The sequence below is a fragment of the Telopea speciosissima genome, chromosome 5 (genome assembly GCF_018873765.1).
Source record: "Telopea speciosissima isolate NSW1024214 ecotype Mountain lineage chromosome 5, Tspe_v1, whole genome shotgun sequence".
Lineage (NCBI taxonomy): Eukaryota > Viridiplantae > Streptophyta > Magnoliopsida > Proteales > Proteaceae > Telopea > Telopea speciosissima.
Genome location: NC_057920.1, coordinates 47328521 through 47351038, shown reverse-complemented (window position 1 = coordinate 47351038; position 22518 = coordinate 47328521).

Sequence of the window (22518 nt, the reverse complement as noted above, 5' to 3'; positions counted from 1 at the left end):
TATTTGTTATATGTCACATGTATGCAAAGTGTTTGTGAAAATTCCCATGCAAGTGCTTGTATGTGATTGGAGGATTGACTACAAACTAGGTGTTTAGGGATTTGTCTAAGTCACTGCCTATGTTAGCATTGAGGGATATGCATTGGGAATGGCGCTTGTAACTTGTGCAATAAATAAGCCCATCTTTGTTCTTATGTTTGGTGTCCAGTAGAGTACTAGAGAGGGGTTTATAACACCCTCATAGTAGGGGTAGTAAAACTTATGTGGGGGGGGGGGGGGGGGAATAGACCCTAGCCTTTGTATCCCAAGGGTTGAATTAGGATAGGGTGATCCTGAGTTGTAGCTTCAACCATAATCACTTTGGAACCGTAGTTCTTGTGCTATCAAGGACAGAAGAAAGAGATGTCCGAAACTATAGGCACAGTTGAAAATTGGTGTGTATTGGGAAAATACGAAATCCTAAGGGATACAGCTTTGTGGATGTAGGTAAATTGTTGAACCACATACATTGGGTGTTGTGGATATTTGTGTTGGCATAGAAGTGCATTGGTGTGTGCAGAGTGGGTGTGCATCCCTTGGTAGACCTAGCCAATCTTTGTTGCAGCACGAGAGGGCGTACGAACTAGCTGGTAAAATTGGGTTTTACGTGGTATTTACAAGGTATTGGCACAGTAGCAGTTGCAGTAGCACAATGGCAGTTGCACTTAGATTGTACCACACAAGATCCTGCTACAGGTTTAAATAGATTGCCACAGTTTCAAGGTTAGTACAAAGTTAGTACAACTGGTACAGTGTGGAATAGCATTTGAAAAGGTTAAATTTATTATACAATAATTTATTCGCCCTCTAAGTGCTGAAAATAGCTCAACATCTTCAACTTGGCATCCAAGTTTAGTAAATTTTGGATGTGGTGTAGATCCATGGGGGGGCTCTCCTAGCCCTTGTGAAGTGGTTAGGAGAGGGAACCATCTGCATGTTGAACATGGTGTTGGGATGTTGGAAGGGTCTATTTTGTGGGAAGATATCCATGGAGGGTTTGGTGTGGTGGAAGAAGTTACTTCTTGTAAAGATCCTCAGCCGCCAATAGCTGAAGTTCCCTCTACAGTTGGGAAGAGAGGTTCGGGCGCCCTCTCTCGGCAATGGTCAGCCTTTTTGGTTCATCTCAGATCGGTCAAGATGGTCTAGCTCTACATTTCTCTTAGACGATGTAGGTAGATGGTAAACATGTCACGCCCAAAACACGGGTAATAGGTATGGGGGTAGTCCCTCACAGGCGGTCCTATGATAACAACTGGTCTTCAATTCACATACATTCAACAACGGAAATCTAAAACAATAAATAAGATACTGGTGGCAATTTAAAACAACCCAACACACAGTACCAAATAGTGAAAATGTTTACATCACATGTGTATTTAGAACCATGGTAACAGCCTCATAATGCATCTTGTCACCTCCACATTATTAACACAAATCTACAATGTTACAACCCTAAACACTGTGTTGTAGGCAAAACTATGGTCCATGGGATCATTATGGTTCACCATGGCAAACCAATATACTACAAAATTAGGGTGTTGCATGCCGTGGGTTATCCCATGGGTGCCCCATTTAAATTTTAGGGTTTCCCATGGTTGCCCATGGGAATCCTAGTGCATCCCTGTTGGGGTTTCTCCTTCCCTCATATGTCCCATGCAATTATAGAACGCATTAGGGATGGAGAAAATCATCTCTAATCCATCACATGGCAAGAGGGATCCATCCCATACTCAAATGCACAGCGGAAATAAATCAATTTGAGTTTCTTTCGTATCCCATAAATATTAATAATTAATAACTAAAGGAATCAATCAAGAATTGCTAACCTGGTGAGCCTCAAGTGTTGCACCTCCAATAGACCATGGTTCTTCCTCCAGTGAGCGCTCCAAGTAAACAGATCTGAACCTCCAAATGGTGCTACCAAGGTTCTTCAAGCCAATCCCAGATGCTCTCAAATTCTTCAGCACAGACCTGGGTTTCTAAAACCCTAACTCTCAAACACAGATGACAGAAACTAGAAGAAGGAGAGAGATCACACGAGGGAGAGAGAGTGACCAAAACGCATGAGAGGGGGTCAGGCTGAAAACACAAAGCACACCCCCCTCTGCGTTTTTTGGTCCCCTATTTATAGGCCTAGGGTTTTCTAAAAACCCTGAATGGATTAGAATTAATCCCAGTGAGAGTCTGTCTCTCTCTCTTTCTCTCAGTTTGGCAGTTCAGTTTAAACTCAAAGTGCTTCTAAAAGGGGAAGAAGCAGAATCTAATAGGGAAAGTATTAATTAATTACTTTATTTAATATTTATGGATAATTATAATTAGCACCATATCTATTAATTAAATAAAGAACCAATTAAAATAGCAAATTCTAAATAACTCCCTATATGATAATAAATTATCATATACAACCCCCCCACTAATCAACACCATCATTATGGAATCTAGGGCATGTACACAAGTACTGCCAAACCCCAATCCATAGTACATATCCATATAAAGTGTCTGTGCATCTGATCGGGTCCCGCAAAACTCGATAAAACACTTTGTTTAAATAATTATATATAATCTATCATTTTATGTAAAATAGATTTTTGCAAAACCATTTCCAAAATGGCACTAGATCCAGATTCTAATCCGACCATATACAGACAGTCTCAATCTTGGTGCTCCCCAATCACGTAGTGGTGACCATGTTGGATAACTCCTTCATTCACAAAGTGTTCACGCATTCCTAGAACACCGGCTTTGACTTGCTTGAGTCTCAGTCATTGATGAACCAAATAATGCGATCACACTTTGCAACGACAGGGCTCCCTCAGGCAAAGGGTGTCGGTGACACATGTCTATCTCTTCCTACATCTGGCAGTAATACATGAGGGAATCGATAAAGTAGATTCTTCGCCAATGCACACATCAAACATGTGAGCACTCGCATTCGTACCCTGACATCACATGTCTAGGCATACCCAATGTGACGACCATATGATAAGGGTGCCTAGCCCAAACCCTAGTCATGACTACCATTTTAAGTACAACTTACGGACACATAATGCTCAAAAAGTTTATATCGCATGTGATAATATCAAACTAAAATGTATAAAAGTTCAATACAAAGGTGAACCGGGTTGAACCAGACCGAACCGTGTTTGATGGACACACACTTGTCCAACAATCTCCCACTTGTACATCAAAGCCAATTCCCCATACATTTTAAACCCGTGCTCTCCATGTGTGTTCTCAAACACTCCTGGAGACAAACCCTTTGTCATGGCATTAGACACATTTTCAGTTGTGTCCACTTTGGAGATACTCACGTCGACCTGCTCAATAATCTCTCTGATGAGGTGATACTTCCGCTACACGTGCTTGTTCCTCTGATGAGCCCTAGGCTCCTTAGCTTGTTCAATGGCCCCTCTGTTGTCACATAACAGGGGAATGGGGCCCTTGACAAGGTCAGGGACTACCTCCAAATCTAATAAGAATTTCCTCAGCCAAACACCTTCTTTTGCTGCATCGTAAGCTGCAAGGTATTCTGCTTCGGTAGTAGAATCGGATGTAGACTTCTGTTTCGTACTCCGCCACACATTGGCACCTCCACCCATTAGATATACCATCCTGGACGTGGATTTTTATATCATCCTTATAAGTTTGGAAATCCAAATCTGTGTATCCCAATACTGACAACTAATCAGATCCAAAAACCAAGAAATATTCCTTAGTCCTTCTGAGGTACTTAAGGATATTCTTAACAACACTCCAATGCTCGCATCCAGGGTTAGATTGATAACGACTTACCATACCTACTGAATAGAAAATGTCCGGCCTCGTACACAACATAGCGTATATAAGACTCCCTATTGCTGAAGCATAGGGAATCCTCTTCATCTCTTCAATGTCCGTGTGAGATTGAGGACATTGAGATCTGGAAAGGCTGACTCCATGTTGGAAGGGAACACTTCCCCTCTTGGAATTCTCTATGCTAAATCTGCCCAGGACTTTGTCTATATAGGTAGCCTGTGAGAAGCCTAACATCCTTCTCTGGCGATCTCTCACGAGTTTGATCCCAAGGATATAGCTAGCTTCACCAAGATCTTTCATCGAAAACGTTGTGGATAACCACTGTTTAACGGATGAAAGAAAAACTACATCATTACCAATCAGTAATATTTCATCTACGTATAAAATAAGAAAACATACTGCCCTCCCACTAATCTTCTTGTAAACGCATAGTTCATCCATGTTTTGATCAAAATCAAACGATTTGATTGATTGATCAAACCTGATGTTCCAGCTTCTGGAAGCCTGCTTTAGCCCATAAATGGACCTCTGTAATTTGCACACCTTTCTTTCTTCCTCCAAGGAAGAGAACCCCTCTGGCTGTTCTATGTAGATTTCCTCTTGAAGGAACCCATTTAGAAATGCAGTATGCACATCCATCTACCATATCTCATAATCAAAGTGTGCAGCGATGGCCAATAAAATCCTGATGGATTTCATCATCGCCACTGGTGAAAAGGTTTCCTCATAGTCTATACCCTCTTTCTGGGTATAGCCCTTTGCTACTAGTCTCACTTTGAATCTTTCAACCTTTCCATCTGCGCTCTTCTTCCTCTTAAAGATCCATTTACATCCAATCGGCTTAACGCCAAGTGGTGGATCTACTAGAGTCCAGACCTTGTTGGAATGCATCGAATTGATTTCAAAGCACATTGCCTCCAACCACCTAGTGGCATCAACATCCTTTAGAGCCTCAAAGTATGTCATCGGATCATCATCTGATTCAACCGATACCATGTGAACTCTTCCACTATTTCCTCTTCGGTTAGAAGAGTAAGCCTGGTGGGTGGTCTAATAGTCCTTCCACTGCGTCGAGGTTTTTCAGGTGTTGGTATTTTAGTGGGTATGTCAATTGGTCACACTTCTGAAAATGACGTTTCTGAGCTATCTAATAGCTCTTTAATGACTACTGGTTCGGACCTCTGGGTCATCATTTCTTCCTCTAGAAATGTGATGTGTTTACTTATAATGACCTTTTGGTCAATCGGGTCATAAAAATAATAGCCTATTGCCTAAGAAATAGCATCTTGAAGTCCTAGATTCTAACTTGTCTGTCTGTTGCTTTCGCACATGTGCTATGCAACCCCATACCCTAAGGTGTTGAATGGCTTGCGCCCTTTCCACAACTCAAAGGGTGTCTTAGCTACAGACTTGGATGGAACCCTATTTAAGATATAAATCGCCATCTCTAAAGCGTACCCCCAGAAAGGGAGAAGCAGCTCACTATAAGTGAGCATCGTCTGGACCATATCCAATAGGGTCCGATTACGTCGTTCGAATACACCATTTTGTTGTGGTGTGCCTAGATTAGTTAGTTGACTAACTATCCCTTGTGATATGAGATATTCTTTAAATTCATTCGATAGATACTCCTCTCCACGATCTGATCATAAGGACTTGATGCGTTTATCGAGTTGTCTTTCGACCTCGGCTTGGAATTCTTTGAATTTATCAAAGGCTTCCGATTTCCTACGCATCAAGTATATGTAACCATATCTAGAGTAATCATCGGTGAATGTGATAAAGTACTCATACCCATACCTCGCTTGTATGTTCATGGGTCCACACACGTCAGTGTGTATCAACTCCAACAGATCTGTGGCTCTAGTACCTTTATTGCTAAAGGGTTTCTTGGTCATTTTACCCTAAAAGCATGACTCACATGTGGGGAATTGTTCCACCCTCAGACTCTCTAAGGGCCCATCCCTCACCAATCTACTGATTCGGTTCAAGTTAATGTGACATAATATTAGATGCCATAGGTATGTTGAGTTCACTAGATCTGCTTTCCGTTTCAAATCAACATTTGAAACAACATTCGTTCTAATAAGGCAATCTAGAAAGTACAAACCACTTTGCATATATCTAGATGCCACAAAGGAATTATTACAACGAATAATTAATTTAGAATTAAAGGAGAAACTATATCCGTCCAAAATAAGTTTAGAAACTGAAATAATCTTCCTCTTAAAAGAGGGTACATAATAGCAATCCTTTAAAACTAAACTAGCAGAATTAAAATTAAAAACAAAAGTTCCCACAGCTAATGTCATGGTCTCTGCTCCAGTGCCCATCCGAAGACGCACCTCATTTCTTTCCAGGTTCCTTGTCTCCTTAAACCCCTGTAAATCATTGAAAATTTGAACAGTGGAACTACTATCCACCAACCAACAGTTGGTCAATTCAAAAGACAAATTAGACTCATAAAGAACGTGAACATCACATGTACCTTCTTTAGCAGCCTATGTTTCATCCGACTTCTTGTCTTTCAAAGTTGCTAGGTAAGAACGACAGTTTCTTTTCCAGTGACCCTCCTTCTTGCAATAGAAGCATTTGCCTTTGCCTTTATTGTCAGACTTCCCACCCTTGGTTTTTAGGGTCTTACCCTTACTTTCCTTTTTCTTCTTCTTCCCATTTGAAGAAGGCTTCACATCAGTTGCATTGACCTCAGCCTTGTCCTTTTTCAAGGACGCTTCGGCCTCTACCAATGCGTTAGCAAGCTCGGTGAACTCCATCTCCTTGTTAGACATCTTGTAGGACATCTTAAAGGTTGCATAGGCAGGGGTGAGTGACGCTAAGATCACATCGATCTTATATCGCAGGCTGAAATCAGTCCCCATGGATTCCAATTTTTCAAACAGATTGATCATCTTCATTACATAATCCATCACTAGAGTCCCTTGGGACATCTTGGTGTTGTGGATTTGACTCACCACATCAGAATGGGCGTGTGTCAACTGTCTGTTCAATAATTCAGCAAGCTTATCCATCTTACCCCCAGTAGTGCGTATATCCTTGACCGAGTCCAAAACTGATTTTTCCAATGATCCTAGGATATAAAGTGATGCCTTGGAATCCCTCATGAAGAAATCCTGCATCTCTTCATTTGTCTCAAAATCATTTGGGTCGGGTTGAGGTGGAACTTGTTCATCTAGAACTGTGTACAGTCCTTCAACAGTCAGGAGCAACTTAATGCTTCGGTACCAATCGACATAGTTCGTATCATTAAGTTTGTATTCGCTAATGAGTGTTAACAGGTTGGAATTAACGGCAACCATTGTATAATTATCTACACATGTACAAGTAAAAACCACATGCTAATTAACAACCATTGAAATTAATAAATTGAGCATATACACATCAATGGTCTTTCATGATTTGGGTCTCCCTCATAACCCAAAAGATGAATTGGATACCTAGCTACAACCCTTGCATGCATAACTTACCATGTCGGGAGTCATTATACACACCGTGGTAGTGTGGACTAAGCTGTTCGCCTCATGGGCTTCCAATATTTTGGGCCACGTGGGTGTCATGGTCAGATCCTGTCGGTTGACATACACCCAAGTCATGTACTTACCTATTGCATTAGTTAGAATCATGGTATCATGAAAGATGGTCCACTGTCGCAGTGCCCTCTCACTATCCATACCCTAACGTATCTAGATAGAGGTAAATATAGATAAATGTGTGACAGAGGTCCTGACAATGTCCTATTGACTTATACGGGGTCATGTCATACACTTTCTACATTTATCTTCAATAGAAGGCCATGGACATGTCTACCGATTAAGACTAGTCCATATCATACATGTCTTATGATCAAAGAGGGATTAATTAACTCTCACATATCATGGATAGATTTAAACAACATAATTAATCAACATTAATTAAAAGTGATTATGGGATGGTGGCATTTTTATCAGAAGCAATTAAAGAACCCTCCTAATAAAAATAAAACTAATAACTTGGGTGCATCAAACATGCCATAGATGCCACACCTTGATCATCCCCTCTGCCGGATCACGTCTTCAAAGTAGGTGACTTGCATCTCCACAAGCTTTGAGCGCTACATGTAGATCACCATCAACATGCCTTGGGAGTCCTAGCTCCTCTAAAATTACAATGGAAACCTAAGAAAAATTCTATACACTTTCCTTTCCATAATAATAAAGAAACCCCGCATGGAGAAACCAACCCACCATTTGGGCTGCCCATGGGGTGGAGTACATTTGTTTATAAAAAAGATAGGGGGAGAGAGAAAGAGAGAGAAGCATCACATCCACCCATAACCCCATGTATCACATACATAACAATCCATCCATTTATTAGAATGACATTCCCATAATCACATTATAACGTAATTTCATGCATGGGTATTATTAAAGCAAGTAAACAAAATTAACATGGATTTCTTCAATCATTGAACCACCACATCACATGTGATAACTTGTATCTAAGCCCATAAATTAAAATCTCATTTTAATTGCAAGTGGGTGGAGGGAGGGATCCCTTCACCCATCAACATCCTCCAAAAAACAAAACAAATATAAAAGTTCTGTTTTGAAAAAATACCTTCTTTTTTTTTTTTTTTTTCATTAAAACCAGGAGGGGATTCAAGGGGAGTACATGCAGCCCATTGGAGCAGGCCGCAGGCACTCCCTGTGCAGCCCATAGGCCCAAGGCCCACGGACAGCAGCTTGCAGGCCACAGCCCGCAAGCCTGTTGCCCACAGGCAGCAGCCCAAGTGTGGCTTGCGCACATAGGCAGGGTCAAGGGGGAGGGCGTGCGTAGTGGCTTGGCAGCGTGAGCTCCCCCCCCCCCCCCACATATAATCGTGATTAAAAATTTTTAAAGAAAAATTAATTATCACCCCCACTTGGATACCATGTTTCAATAATTGGAATGAACAAATTAATTAAACCAAATCCATCATCACATGGGCAAGTTGTTACACTAACAACCTTGTAACTACCCATGTGCACATGGGAAGGTTGTTACCACAACCATAATATAACCACCCTTGTGCAATCTTGCATCCCACTCATGATAATTATATTAACCATTAATTATTCAATATTCATGGGTGAGAAACGTGGCTCTGATACCACACTGTAGGCAAAACTACGGTCCATGGGATCTTTATGGTTCACCCTGGCAAACCAATATACTACAAAATTAGGGTGTTGCATGCCCTGGGTTATCCCATGGTGTCCCATGGGTGTCCCATTTAAATTTTAGGGTTTCCCATGGTTGCCCATGGGAACACGGGTGCATCCCTGTTAGGGTTTCTCCTTCCCTCATGTGTCCCACGCAATTGTGGAACGCATTAGGGACGGAGAAAATCATCTCTAATCCATCACATGGCAAGAGGGATCCTTCCCATACTCGAATGCACAGTGAAAATAAATCGATTTGAGTTTCTTTCGCATCCCATAAATATTAATAATTAATAACTAAAGGAATCAATCAAGAATTGCTAACCTGGTGAGCCTCAAGTGTTGCTCCTCCAATAGACAATGGTTCTTCCTCCAGTGAGCGCTCCAAGTAAACAAATCTGAACCTCCAAATGGCACTACCAAGGTTCTTCAAGCCAATCACAGATGCTCTTAAATTCTTCAGCACAGATCTGGGTTTCTAAAACCCTAACTCTCAAACACAGATGAGAGAAACTAGAAGAAGAAGGAGAGAGATCACACGAGGGAGAGAGAGTGACCAAAACGCAAGAGAGGGGGTCAGGCTGAAAACGTAGAGCACACCCCCTTCTACGTTTTTTGGTCATCTATTTATAGGCCTAGGGTTTCCTAAAAACCCTGAATGGATTAGAATTAATCCCAGTGAGAGTCTGTCTCTCTCTCTCTCTCAGTTTGGCAGTTCTGTTTAAACTCAAAGGGCTTCTAAAAAGGGAAAAAGCAGAATCTAATTGGGAAAGTATTAATTAGTTACTTTATTTAATATTTATGGATAATTATAATTAGCACCATATTCATTAATTAAATAAAGAACCAATTAAAATAGTAAATTCCAAATAACTCCCTATATGATAACAAATTATCATATACAACCCCCCCACTAATCAACACCATCATTATGGAATCTAGGGCATGTACACAAGTACTGCCAAACCCCAATCCATAGTACATGTCCAAATAAAGTGTCTGTGCATCTGATCGGGTCCCGCATAACTCGATAAAATACTTTGTTCAAATAATTATATATAATCTATCATTTTATGTAAAATAGATTTTTGCAAAATCATTTCCAAAATGGCACTGGATCCAGATTCTGATCTAACCATACACAGACAGTCTCAATCTTGGGGTTCCCCAATTGGACAGTGGTGACCATGTTGGATAACTCCTTCATTTTCAAAGTGTTCACGCATTCCCAGAACATCGGCTATGACTCGCTTGAGTCTCAGTCATTGATGAACCAAAGAATGCGATCACACTTTGCAACAACAGGGTTCCCTCAGGCAAAGGGTGTCGGTGACACATATCTATCCCTTCCTACATCTGGCAGTAATACATGAGGGAATCGATAAAGTAGATTCTTAGCCAATGCACACATCAAACATGTGAGCACTCGCATTCGTACCCTGACATCACATGTCTAGGCATACCCAATGCGACAACCATATGATAAGGGTGCCCAACCAAAACCCTAGTCATGACTACCATTTTAAGTATAACTTACGGACACATAATGCTCAAAAAGTTTATATCGCATGTGATAATTGTGAATTCACCTAGAGGGGGGGTGAATAGGTGAAAGTAAGGAATAAAAACTTAATGCGGAAATAAAACAAGTTATCAATGAAATTGAACAACTAACAAAATTAACACAAGAGATTTATAGTGGTTTGGCCAATACTTGCCTACATCCACTCCTCTCACCTTAGAGGGAATTCCACTAAAAGAATCTTGAGTGTGAGCAAGAGAACTCGTACAAATCTTGATTAAGAGCAAGAGGACTCACACAACCAACTAATCTTGATTAATGAGCAAGAGGACTCACACAACCAACTAATCTTGATTAATGAGTAAAAGGACTCAAACTACTCTTGATTCCAAGCAAGAGGACTCAACTACACATAAAATAAAAAGTGTACTAAGATTAGGATTACCTCAACCTTAGATGTGTAAAACTATCTTCCACCTTTGAAGCTTGAAGCTAATTGAGGTAGAGTAGTCTTGAGTGCGTGAGCTTTGTGATGATTTAATGCTTGAATGCTCACTTAGGCTTTTACAATTAGAGCTTGTGATGAAGTCTCTTAATGATTATTATTAGTAATCATTAGAGCCTTAAACAAGTGGGTATTTATAGGCTAGGTAGCTCTAATCAATATTGGAACTATCTTAAGATCGGATTGGTTAAGATAGCCATAATCCTGTATACCGTTTCCCAATCTGGTATGCCAGTTCACCAAATTTTCTTATATGAATAAGGAGCAACGGTCAAATTATAACAGTCACATCTTGATCTAGTATGCTGGATTATGATCCGGTATGCCAGTTCAGGGTAAAACACAAGAAGCCTATGATCCGGTATGCTGGATCACAATCCGGCGTGGGTTGGAAGGCTACTTTGACTTATTTCCTGAGATCAACAGCTCATCCGGTATGCCGTTTCATGATCCGGTATACCGGTTCACCAAATTTCTGCTGAAATTTGTTAAGTCATCTGATCTGGTATACCTTTTCATAATCCGGTATACCTTTTTACCAAATTTCTGCTGAAATTTGTTAAGTCCTTTATTGGACTTACTTCGGTATACCTTTTTACCAAATTTCTGCTGAAATTTGTTAAGTCCTTTATTGGACTTACTTGGATGATTCCAAATGGGTTTGGTCATATGGATTGGGTTTAATTTAAACCTCCTAAAGTCCATCTAAATGAATGCATGCATGTGTGTGCATTACATCAATTATGACTTTAACAAATGATTTTACAACTTAGTACAATTCTAAGTCTTCAAACCTCTTCAAGTCTTGAACTTCACTTCTTTACATGAATGTCTTCAAAGTGAGTTCCTCTAACTTGTCTTGATCTTTGTCTTCAAAACTTGTTCTCCATTCTTCATGATTCTTTGATGTCTTGAAATATTTGACAAGTTCAATTTGCTTTGAGCATCAATCTCTTGAATTGAGTGCTCCCCCTCACTTGGTGCCATGCTCTTATCTATGCATCTTTAGACAAGAGTTAGTATAATTCGGTTTATTTGTTATCATCAAAACATATATATCATCATGATTGATGACTAAAATTTATATATGAGGACTTTTCCTCAAAAATCTCCCCTTTTTTGATGATGACAAATATAAACCGAAAATAATGCAATGATTAAGAAATGTTTAACATTAATTGCATAATAAGTTCAAAGAGAAATAACTACATAACAACTTTTTCTCCCCATTTCTCTCCCCCTTTGGCATTATCAAAAAGTGGGGATAGAAAGGAAAAAACTTAATAAAATTTTGGTCCCCATTGTGTGTTGGGTCCGTCAATGATAGTATCATACCTTTCTCTTGGTCTCCAAACCATTTGGTTACCATTTGCATTTTGGTTCCCATACCAATTTGGGTATAATTGGGGGTTCCAAGGTCTTTGGTTTTGGGGTACCTTATGTGGTCTTTTCATTTTGGGAGGGTCTCTCCGATATTGACCATTATAAGATCTTCTAGGTTTGTAATATGCTTGATTCATATTCTTTGATCCCATGTACTGATTTCTCCGTCGAGTATCATAATAATTTCAAATTGAATGTCCATTGTTATTACAATTATTGCATACAACAATTTGAGGGGTATTTGGACTTTGAGTCTTTCCTTTGGGATTGGAGTTCTTAACTTGAGGACTTTTCTTCTTGAAATAGCATTCTTCAAGAGAATGTCCTTTCTTTCTATAGTAGTTACAATATTTATTTTTCTTTGCTCCCTTGCTTGCTATCTTACTTGAACTTGGCTTTTGGGTTTGCGTTGAACTTATGTTCACATCATAGCCTAGCCCTTCCTTGTTAAAAGGTGCTTTGGATGAAAATCCAAATAAAATATCAAGATTCTTTTTACCTTTAGTAAAAGATTCTAAGTCTTTATAGAACTTTTCTTTTTCTTCTTCTAAGTCGTTAACTTGAGAAGTTAAAGTCGTGTTTTGGTCTTTGAGGGTGATTATCTCTTTTAAGAGATTCTTTTTTGTAGTAGCTAATTTCATGCTACTTTGGTAGAGGTCTTCAAAAGCTTCTTCTAATTCTAGAATGTCTTTATCCTTATGAGATGGAGAAGTGGGGGTTACCTCATTTTGACTTTCTTCATCTTCAATAGCCACAAATGCAAGATTTATTTGTTCCTCTTCTTCTTGTGATTCTTCATCACCTGAATCAAAGGTGTGTTCAGCTTTGTAGGCCTTCTTGTATTTCTTCATTTTAGGATAATCTCCTCTAAAATGTCCTGATTTCCTACATTCATAACACATAATATCTTTTGAAGAATAGTGAGTGTTATCTTTAGAAATACTCTTACCTTTTTTATCCTTGGAAAATTTTCTCTTGTTGAATGAAGTTTTGCCTTCGTTCTTCAAGAATCTTGAAAACTTCTTGGATAGATAGACAATCTCATCATCCGAGAGCTCTTCATCATCATCGCTGATTTCACAGGATTTGAATGCCACAACTTTCTTCTTTGGTTCCTTTGATTCATCCTCCTTGGTGTCTTGTTTGAGTTCCATCTCATGAGTTTGGAGTGATCCCAACAACTCATCTAAACTTAACTTATCGATGTCCTTCGATTATTTTATTGTCGTAGTCTTAGGTCTCCATTCCTTTGAGAGAGATCTCAATATCTTTCGAACGTTTTCACCGTTGGAATAAACCTTTCCTAAATCTTTCAACTTGTTCACAATGTTAGTAAAGCGAGTGAACATAGCATATATGTCTTAATCATTTTTCATTTTAAATAACTCATATTCATTTACTAACATATCAATTTTAGATTGTTTAACTTCTGAAGTAGCTTCATAAGTAACAACAAGCTTATCAAACATCTCCTCAGCGGAGTCACACATGCATGTCCAATTATATTTTTTTTCTCCTAAGGCACATTGGATGTAACTTATAGCTATATAGTTGAGTTGAACCTTTGCTTTTTCAGCTGGAATCCACTCTTCTTTGGATTTGTCTATAGTGTTTGGCCCATTTTTAATAACTTCCCATGCGTCAATGTTATTGGCACAAACAAAATTCTTGAAACAATTCTTCCAATAGGAGAATCCTTCACCTTCAAAGAAGGGAGGTTGGGTAATGTTGTATCCTTCAACCTTGCGATTGACAGAGGATCCCATGGTCTTAAAGCTTTTAATTGGATTAAAAATAATCACGGTCTTAAGCTCCTGCTCTGATACCAAATGTGAATTCACCTAAAGGGGGGGTGAATAGGTGAAAGTAGGGAATAAAAACTTAATACGTAAATAAAATAAGTTATCAATGAAATTGAACAACTAACAAAGATAACACAAGAGATTTATAGTGGTTCGGCCAATATTTGCCTACGTCCACTCCTCTCACCTTAGAGAGAATTTCAATAAAACGAATCTTGAGTATGAGCAAGAGAACTCGTACAAATCTTGATTGAGAGCAAGAGGACTCACACAACCAACTAATCTTGATTAATGAGCAAGAGGACTCAAACTACTCTTGACTCTGAGCAAGAGGACTCAACTACACATAAAATGAAAAGTGTGCTAAGATTAGGATTACCACAACCTTAGATGTGTAAAACTATCTTTCACCTTTGAAGCTTGAAGCTAATTGAGGTAGAGTACTCTTGAGTGTATGAGCTTTTTGATGATTTGATATTTGAATGCTCACTTAGGCTTTTGCAATTAGAGCTTGTGATGAAGTCTCTTAATGATGATTATTAGTAGTCATTAGAGCCTTAAACAAGTGGGTATTTATAGGCTAGGTAGCTCTAATCAATATGAAAACTATCTTAAGATCGGATTAGTTAAGATAGCCATAATCCGGTATACCGTTTCCCAATCTGGTATACCGGTTCACCAAATTTTCTTATATGAATAAGGAGCAACAGTCAAATTATAACAGTCATATCTTGATCCGGTATGCCGGTTCAGGGTAAAACACAAGAAGCTTATAATCCGGTATGCTGGATCACAATTCGGCGTGGGTTGGAAGGCTACTGTGACTTATTTCCTAAGATCAACAGGTCATTCGGTATGTCGTTTCATGATCCGGTATACTGGTTCACCAAATTTCTGCTGAAATTTGTTAAGTCATCTGATCCGGCATACCTTTTCACCAAATTTCTATTGAAATTTGTTAAGTCTTTTATTGGACTTACTTGGATGATTCCAAATGGGTTTGGTAACATGGATTGGGTTTAATTTAAACCTCCTAAAGTCCATCTAAATGAATGCATGCATGTGTGTGCATTACATCAATTGTGACTTTAACAAATAATTTTACAACTTAGTACAATTCTAAATCTTCAAACTTCTTTAAGTCTTGAACTTCACTTCTTTACGTGAATGTCTTCAAAGTGAGTTCCTCTAACTTGTCTTGATTTTTATCTTCAAAACTTGTTCTCCATTCTTCATGATTCTTTGATGTCTTGAAAGATTGGACAAGTTCAATTTGCTTTGAGCATCAATCTCTTGAATTGAGTGCTCTCCCTCACTTGGTGCCATGCTCTTATCTATGCATCTTTAGACAAGAGTTAGTATAATTTGATTTATTTGTTATCATCAAAACATATATATCATCATGATAGATGATTGGAATTTATGTATGAGGACTTTTCCCCAACAATAATATCAAACTAAAATGTATAAAAGTTCAATACAAAGGTAAACCGGGTTGGACCGGACCTAACCGGGTTTGATGGACACACACTTATCCAACATGTATCATTTCCCAAATAATCCCCTCGGTTAAATATTCATCAAAACCATAAAAAAGAGAAATCTATCTTATCTCTCCTCCATAACTTCTACTCAAAGGGAAGTATATCACTCCTTCTACCACTGAACGTACACTATGCACGTTCACTATCGTACCCCACTCTGAACAACACTGGAGATGTGACTAGGATGACTACCACAATCCTATTCAACCTACCAGGATCTGAAATGCAGTATCTTAATCTCACAATCCATAGTCAAGAATCACAAATGATCAGAGGCAGCGAAAATTAAGATATAGTATTGATTCTCATAACTGGTGAACTAAAGTGATAAAATATTACATAAGGTAGTTTATCTTTGTTTTCAGCATTTACCACAATGTATATAATAATTAAAACAAAATATAATATCTCAAATAAATCAAAATAGAAGATGCCACGTCCTCGATCATGGTGCACTATATGCATATTCATCACAAGCACAACCTACATCATGCTCCTCGGACTCTGCAATCCACCATTTTCCACCACACTCAACAAATGGAGGGAGAAGTGAGCTTCACTAAGCTCAATGAGGGGATTGGGGCATGCAAGCAGTCACCTATAGTCCATCATGCGGTGCATGAATTCATTTTATTATCCTCTTAAAAACAAAACTAAGTCAATGGTCAATAATGCTACTATAACACAATAGGCAATATCCCTGGTCACGAAATCGTCCTCGGTCACCCAATGATTCAAACCTAGATGCAAAAGGAAGCCAACCAGTCCTGGAATGCATAATTAATCACCCAACAAGCCTCAATAACCCCATCCTGGTGCCATAGTCCCGGAATCATACATCAGTCATCTAGGCTCGGTCCGCCTCCGGCTATAATCACATCGTACCACAGAAGTGGTATTTTGAAAAATCTCATCAAACCTACCATGATGGGTTATCCAACACTTATACCCCTGTTAGCAAGGGGTCGGAGTACATGATCAATTATCCTGACCACATGTCAACCTATATGGCAGTATATCACATATATACATATATGCTTAAGGCCGGCGATCACAGTACTTGAATCATGCCTCGGCCACACCGTCCTCCCGTTTCCTCAAGCATACACATACGCATATGATTAAGTATGGTGAATATGGTACTGGAATCACCCATCGACCACACCGCAATCCATTTCCAAGCTTAATGCAACATATATCTCTATTACAACAGTTAAGGAACTGAAACACAATTAGGATGGCGAATATGGTACCACAATCATCAATCAACCACACCGTAACCCATTTCCAAGCCTATGTCTAATGCAGCAAGCCATCAACATAAACAATAATATGGCGATCACAGCACCGGAATCTAGCCTCGGCCATACTGTATCTCATTTCCCACACACATTAAATGTATCAAGTTAAAAACTGGAATAAAAGCATACATTGTTCATAACATAGCAATCATATAATTAAAATATATGAAAATGCATCATACAGTAGTTCATATAGTTAGAAACACTCCTCAAATAAATCAGACCAAACCCACTCACCTTTATCTACAGACTTGGTGATTTGAATCCTGAAAACAAGACCCGAACAATTCCCCGATAGGCCTCATCGGTAGATTGTCTCTGACCTAATTCATTTTCCTTTTGGTGTTAATTCATGTGTTAAAGAATTACCCAAAAGATTTCTCCAAAATCCTAAGAATATCTCAATTTTGGGGTCCATTAGTTCATGGTACCGGTTAATCCCACTAGTAGATCAACTAGTCACCGGTTGATTGACCAAAGGGTGCAGTTCTATAACAGATTGTCCACTGGTCAATCATACAAACTTGACCCAAAGATCAGTGGTGATCGACTGGTGGTTGGTCCGAGAATTGTTCCTCAGTTCAGGTTCTGACCAACACTATCCTAAAACCATTTTGGTTCCATAGATATTGTGGAGGATTACCTCATCTTCCATTTGAGCTTAATGGCAACAAGTTTCACCATCCATAATGGGAGATATGTTTGAATCTGCGATTGTAAACCTAAAACCTAGGCTTTGGATAGATTTCACCCAAACAGTCTTGGGATTCATCTGTCATTGGTTCACGGGTGTGCAAGAGAGTTTAGTACCCTCAACCACTCACACACCAGCTGGCCACAAGGCTTAGCACTAGGTTTCAACTGAAACCAAGCCAAAAATCCAGAAGCCTATGTCACAAATCCATAAAAATGGAGAGGGGAAGATGGGGAACAAGTTCTCCTACATGGAAATGAGCGTGGACTACCACTGCAGATCCGAGCTCCTCTCCCTTCTCCTTCTTCTTATTTCCTTCCTTCCTCTCCCTTTCTAGGTTTTTTTTTTTTTTTTTTTTTTTGTGAGTTATGAGCTTTTAGTGACTAGGGTACGTTTGCCTGAAAAAATGCATTTTTATCCAAATCACATTTATTCTCCTGTTGGACCATGTGGGCCCATTACCTTGACCTCATAAGGTGCATGAAGTTGCGGATGGTTTGCATGATGTGATGAGGCTCATGTAGAGGGTCCCAATCACGAAGCACAGGGTCCCACAGATAATAACCCATTCGGGGACCTCATACCCACTGGATGAAGGCCTCTAGTCGATCAATAATCAACTAGTGGAGCTAAGGTGAATCTATCGATTGGTCATATCTACTCTGTTTAAGCTAGATTTCCTCCTATGTTCTTGCCTAGTTTCAAGGGTGTTCTAGTGGGGATTTGTGCACAGTAAAATGATAGTATTTTACCATTCATTAACAGGTTAAACAACATGGTTCAGCTACTTACTACCAATCATCCGGGTGTCCATGCAGATATCTTCTTTTGCTCTCTTCACACCATGAGCATGGGCATGGAGGGTAGTCAGCAAATATCCTAACTCCTTAACTGCTACCCCCCACATGTCACCGGTATGGACAATCAATGGAGCAACACCTATTTTGAATAGTTCAAATTAGATCGTTTTGGGCATGGGTGTAACATTCCCCCACCTTAAAAAAATTTTGTGCTCGAAATTCGGCGTACCTGATAAGCCAAACAAAAGGATACTTCGACTGCATCTCATCTTCACGTTCCCAAGATGCTTCTTGTTCCGAGTGATTTCTCCACCGTACCTTAACAAAAGAGACAATAACGTTATAGGGATTATGTCCTTGTGGTCATGGATATCTTCAGATAGCTCATCATAAGTCAAGCCCACATCAAGATCAGGTTGCTCGTGAGTCAACACATGTGTCAAGTCAGGAATATATTTTCTTAGCATCGATACATGGAATACATCGTGAACACTTGCCAATGTTGGGGGCAGTGCCAACCTATATGCCACAAGTCCGACTCTAGCCAAAATCTCATACGGTTCGATACACCTGGGGCTTCCCCGTCTTATTGAACCTTATTACTCCTCTGGTTGGTGAAACCTCAAGGAATATTTCTCTCCAACATCAAACTCCAGATGTTTCCTTCTCATATTTACATAACTCTTCTTCCTAGACTGAGTTGTCTTAATCCGCTCTCTGATCACATCACTTTCTCACATGTGGCCTGTATCAACTCTGGACCCAAGATACGTCGCTCTCCAACCTCGTCCCAATATAGAGGTGCCTAACATTTCCTACCATATTATGCTTCAAATGGGGCCATGCCAATGATAGCCTAATAGTTGTTGTTGTAGATGAACTCAATGAGTAAAATGTGTTCATCCTAACTACCCCTTCATTTTGATGACACCAGCCCTGAGCATGTCCTCTAGGGTCTGAATCATCCTTTCTAACTACCCATTGGTCTGAGGGTGAAAAGTTGTTCTAAGATTCAGCTGCATACCCATAGCCCTGTAGACTTCCCAAAACTTACATTTAAATATGGGATCTCTGTCTGATATAATACTAACAGGGGCTCCGTTGAGATGAACTATGTTGTCAATATACATCCTTGCTAGCTTGTCCATTGAAAATTTTACTCGCATAGGGATGAAGTGAGCTGTCTTCATCAATCGTTCTACGATCTCCCAAATAGCATCCATACCCTTAATAGTGTGAGGTAATCCGGTGAAAAAAATCTATAATGACATTTTCCCATTTCCAGTCTGGAACTAGTAGTACTGCAACAACCCATGCGGTCTCTGCCTTTCAACTTTGACTTACTAACAAATGAGGCATTTTGAATGTGAGTGGCTACATAGGCTTTCATTCCTTTATACCTGTAGGATCTCTTCAAGTCCTTGTACATCTTGGTACTATCAGGATGTACTGAATATGGAGAACTGTGTGGTTCACTCAAAATGATGTTTCTCAGTTCATCATCTTCTGACATGCACAATCTGTTCCTAAACTTGAGGATCCCATCCTTGGTCAAAATGAAGTATGTGTCGTATTGTTTCCCTTCCTGAATGTCATTTGCCAACCTCTGCAAGTAAAAGTCTGTGGGTTAGGCTACACTGATCCTCTCCATAAGAGTTGGCTATACCCCACTAATGCTGCGAATGATATGGTGGCACCTTCTATCAATAGCTCTAGGTCCAAACTTCTGGCCTCTTCAATGAGCCGATCACTAACTGCCAATGATGCAAGCGACAAAGTCTATGATTTCCTACTAAGCGCATCAGTACAACATTGGCCTTCCCTAGATGGTATTGAATAATGCAATCATAATCCTTCATCAACTCTAACCACCACCTTTGTCTCATATTGAACTCTTTTTAGGTGAAAAAGTACTTAAGACTCTTATGATCGCTGAAAATCTCACAATTCTCACCAAATAGATAATGTGCCAGATCTTCAAAGCAAAGACTATAGCTGCCAACTCTAAGTCATGAGTAGGCAATTCTTCTCGTAATCTTTCAACTATTGTGAAACATAATCAACTACTTTGTCGTTCTGCATAAGTACACAACCCAAACCCAGCTTGGATGTTGTACACTTCCATTCCACTTGTATCAGTCAGACTAGTTAGAACTAGGGCTATTACCACTATTTGACTCAACTCACTCAACTCTTGGAAACTCTTCTCAGAAGCATCGGGCCATTCAAATTTCACACCCTTCAATGTCAGTCAGGTCATTGGGACTGAAATGCATGAGAAGTTTTCTATAAATCTCTGGAAGTATCTGACCAATTTCAAAAAACTATGGATTTTCATGACATTCTTTGGTGTGTCCCATTCAAGCACCGCCTTCACCTCTCCTGGATCAACTTCTATGACTTTATCTGAGACTATATGTTTTAAAAAATTCCACCTGAGGAAGCCAAAATTCACACTTGTTTGCATAAAATTGCTTCCCTCTCAGATGTTGCAATACCAGCCTTAGATTCGGCATGTTCTTCTACACTCTTGGAGTATATCAAGATGTCATCAATAAATACTATCACAAACTTGTCCAACACATCTTGAAATATTCGATTCATCAATTCCACAAATGTTGTCTTACCTATATCACTTTCCCTGATCTTGAGCTAATGATAGTCTGATCTAAGGTCAATCTTGAAAAATACCTTTGTATCCTGCAATTGATCAAACAGACCATTTACTATTGGTAACGGATACCAGTTCTTAATAGTAAGTTTATTAAGTTTCCGGTAGTCAATGCATATTCTCATACTTTCGTCCTTCTTCTTGAAGAACAACATCGATGCTCCCCACAGAGACACACTAAGCCTAATAAATCCCTTCTTCAAAAGGTATTGCAATTGCTTTTGCAACTCTTTCAATTCTTTAGGCGCCATCCGATATGGTGCCTTTGACACTGGTGCCGACCCCGGAAGTAAGTCAATAACAAACTCTGTTTCCCGGTCTGGTGGGAATTCTGTCAAGTCATTCAGAAACACGTCCAGGAAATCTTGCACCACCTCCAATTCCGTCAATGGTTTGAACTTAGCTTTATCCGAAGAGATCTTCTTGGGTTTCTTCACCTTGTCACCCACAAAGATGAACTCATCATCATCTCATGGTGTAAATACAGTCTTCTTCTCTGCACATACCACACTAGTCCTGTAGGCAAACAACCAGTCCATACCTAAGATCACATCAAAGTCGATCATATCAAGCTTGATAAGGTGTACTATCATGTCACGACTACTAATCTGTATCAGACAGGGTTCATACACTACATCCAATCCCACAACGCTCCCTGTGGGTGTACTAACTGCTAAGTTGTGTGCTAAGTCCTTTGGAGGAATACCCATTTAACTAGCAAAAGCGAGCGACATAAAAGAATGCGACTCTCAAAAGTCAAATAATACATGTGTATGTAATAATGAAATGGGTAGGGTACCAGACACAATAATATTTTATCTTATTAGCACCATAGAAAAATATGATGCATGCACTGGCATTGGTGAGTTGGGTAAAATACTTGTCACCAGGCCTGGGTTTGACTCTGCATCCTTTGTAGTGATGGGAAGAGTTTTTTGATCATCTTCAGGTATGCACATTCTATGTTTTGGGAAATAAGAAAAATTATGTTGCTTATTTTTTTGCTCTACTAGAGCGGCTACATCATGGTATGGATCTCAATCTTACTTTTGTTTGGGTGGGATGCGACTCAAAATCTTTGGTAGATGGCATTCGCAATCAATCGATTCCTTGGTACATTCAACAAAAATAGTTGTATTACAAAGGCTTTTTAGAACAAATTTCTTGGAGAATTTCCCACTCCTTTAGAGAAGTGAACATGGTAGCGGATGCTCTAACTAAAAGAGCCACAATGAGAAAAGTTTCGAACAACTGGGATTCTCCC